The sequence below is a fragment of the Triticum aestivum genome, chromosome 3B (assembly GCF_018294505.1).
Source record: "Triticum aestivum cultivar Chinese Spring chromosome 3B, IWGSC CS RefSeq v2.1, whole genome shotgun sequence".
Classification (NCBI taxonomy): Eukaryota; Viridiplantae; Streptophyta; class Magnoliopsida; order Poales; family Poaceae; genus Triticum; species Triticum aestivum.
Window position 1 is genome coordinate 31,565,911 of NC_057801.1, and position 3,178 is coordinate 31,569,088.

The following is a 3,178-nucleotide window of genomic DNA, read 5'->3' on the forward strand; positions in this document are numbered from 1 at the left end:
TTCTTCACGACCATGAATAAAAATGGACGGATGCGGATTGAAAGCATCTGTCGATGTGCCTTACTGACAACTCAAGGTTTCTTCACGACCTAATTATCACACGCCGATCTGCGCCGCCGACGTTGAGGACCAGATGCAGGACATGAACACTCGTCGTACGATTCAAGGGACGGGTCTGCGCCTACATGCATACTATACATATATCTCTTGATTGCCACGCAAGCCATGGCTCGGCTGCACGGCCAGTCACTTTTGCACGCTACGTGCTTCATTGAACCAATCAGGGTGGCCTTGCTGAATCCTCCAGCGACATACGTACGAATCGACCGCAGTGAACACTATGTAAACAAACGATCGTTTGAACACCACAGCAGCTCACAACCGTCAGCAACAGATCAATATAGACACACGAACAAACACTTCCATTCATTTAGGCCACAAGTTCATCAAACTTCAAGAGCTAGCGGCCGATATGGCTCCAGCTCGATTTGTTGCAGGGATGCTGCTGGCAGCGATCGGCTGTGTGCTCTCTGTGGCCGCGGACAACCCGACCACGCCATCCCTGCAACCCTTCGTCTGGCAGAAGGCGCATGCGACGTTCTACGGCGGCGCTGACGCCTCTGACACAATGGGTAATCAACTAATCATTCAACTCACGCATGTACATCCATCTACTGCGTGCATGCCCGGTTGATCTTGTTCTTCTGTGTATTAACACTTGCGATGGGTTCTATATATTGCATATTGCAGGTGGCGCGTGCGGGTATGGTAACCTCTTCTCTTAAGGGTACGGGACACGCACGGCGGCTCTGAGCACCGTGTTGTTCAATGACGGCGCCTTGTGTGGTCAGTGCTACAAGCTCGCATGCGACCGAAAGCGCGCGGATCTGTTGTTTTGCAAGCCTGGTGTGACGGTCACCGTCACGGGCACGAACTTCTGCCCGCCCAACGACGTCCTCCCCAATGACAACGGCGGCTGGTGCAACCCACCGCGGCCGCATTTTGACATGGCCCAGCCGGCCTGGGAGAAGATCGGTGTTTATAAAGGTGGCATCATCCCCATCATGTACCAAAGGTATATATTCACTTCTTACAAGTTCAAAAGTTAGTTCAGAGTCATCGGAGCCACATAACTTATCTTTTTTCTATGTCACTGCCACACACATGCAGAGTTCCGTGCGTGAAGCGGGGTGGCGTGAGGTTCATAATCAATGGTCACGAGTATTTCAATCTTGTGCTTGTGAGCAATGTTGCTGCAGCTGGCTCGATCGAGTCCATGGATGTCAAGACCTCTGATTCCGACGAGTGGATACCTATGGCACGCAATTGGGTTGCTAACTGGCACTCGCTTGCGAACCTCACTGGCAAGATGCTCTCCTTCAGACTAACCAATAGTGATGGACACACACTTGTGTTCAATGATGTTGTGCCAAAGGGATGGAACTTTGGGCAATCATTTGCTAGAAAATTACAATTCTAGTGAGCAATGTCTGCCGAGTCATGGATTTGTGGTAATTACGCTGCATAAAATGCAAGTTGTGTAATTGTGTGTTGCTTGTATCACTGATTTAATTTTACAATTCAATTTGTTCATACTCACTCTGTAATTCGTCTGGAGTATCTAAGACCATGTTCATTCCATCAATTGTGTATTCTTCAAATTCACTTCTGTGATGCATTCTGTGAATAGATTATGTCATTCTAGTGCTATGCATGGTAACTCACGCTTATAAGAAAGACACACTATTCGAATAGAAACTCAAGTTTGTGTTGTTGAATGGTCGCAAGTTGGGCAAAACTGCACAACTGAAAATTCTAAGAAATGAGTTGTTGATTCTAGTGCCAACAATGTGTTCTAAGGGCGTATGGTTATGAATAACATGACTACGAACACGATTAATACGGTAGACATCAGTACGGAATGGCTCATCCAAAAACTTGAGGGGCATAGATGCATGGGAAAGAAGGGAGAGGCCAACCTCCATGATATATTTTCAGCGGGTCCGTTTTGATCATGTGCATTAGGGCACAAAACATGATGGGAGATGCCTATATGCTCAAAAACAGATTTAATTTTTAATATTCACCTCCCCAATCTGTTTGTTCTGCGTTAATTTTCCTATCAAATAAATAGTTAACATGTTGCTGAAAGAGATGAAATTTTTGAAAACATCGGATTTATTTATAAGGAGATAGATTGAACCGAATCTGGTAAAATCATCAATAAAACAGACATGATATTCTTGTCTACAAATTGAAATAGGCACGGGTCCCATACATCCGAGTAAATAATCTCTGAAGGAGTTTCCTACTCACTACTCGGCCAACACACATAACAAACAAGGTGATGTTTTTAATTCGACACTAGAAGACTATGATCTCCAAGGATTTTCTAGACCACCGGCAGGGAGGCGTGACCTGGATACCTATGCCACCATGTGGCAGATGGTTTGATCATGACTAGTACTTGTTGTTCCTTGACTCTTGATCGACCAGCAAATGGAAAAAGACCCCGCCTACTCGTAGCACGTAGAATTATGTCTCAATTTTCTGATCCTTAACAGGAAAGAATTCAGCTAAATTTCAAGGTACGCATGATTATCTTTCATTTGTTGATAAGTGTAAAGAAACAATGTTAGACAAATGTCAACAACCCTTCACTGTACCCAAGGGCACCCCAACCGTTTAGGGTTTCTTGTGCCTCCCGTTAGCGCTGCCACTGATCTACCATGTCTCATGTTGTTTTAGGGCCATGGAAGCATCGTGCATCTCGGCCCTTGCCAGCGGGAGCGGTTTGTTTTTACATGATTTTTTGAGTTTTTTTAGGGTTTGTGTCCTGCTTAGAGAGACATGGCGGCGGCTCTATGAAGATTGAAGAAGGTTCTCCCCGCCTAGTCCCCATCCCGGTGGTGCTTCTAGAATCATCGGAGGGTGTGTGCAGGTTTGTCTCTGGCGCATCTCATGGGATTTGGTCGGCGTTTGTCTTCGGTGGATCTGGTCTTTGTTCCTATTTGTTCGTGTGTCTGCAAGTTGGACCCTTCCGATCTACGCATACGATAATCGTTGTTCTGGTGCGCTGGTCCCATCGGGCCTTAACACGACGACTTCCTGACTATCTATTACAACAAGGTTTGTCCGGCTCCGATGAGGGAGGGGCAATGACAAGGTCGCATCCTTG

The 3,178-nt window shown here is 46.3% G+C and overlaps 1 pseudogene; it reads left to right on the forward strand.

Moving 5' to 3' along the window:
* Positions 1-472: 472 nt before the first annotated feature.
* Positions 473-1,480, forward strand: LOC123064542 (expansin-A24-like; annotated as a pseudogene).
* The last annotated feature ends 1,698 nt before the right edge of the window (positions 1,481-3,178 follow it).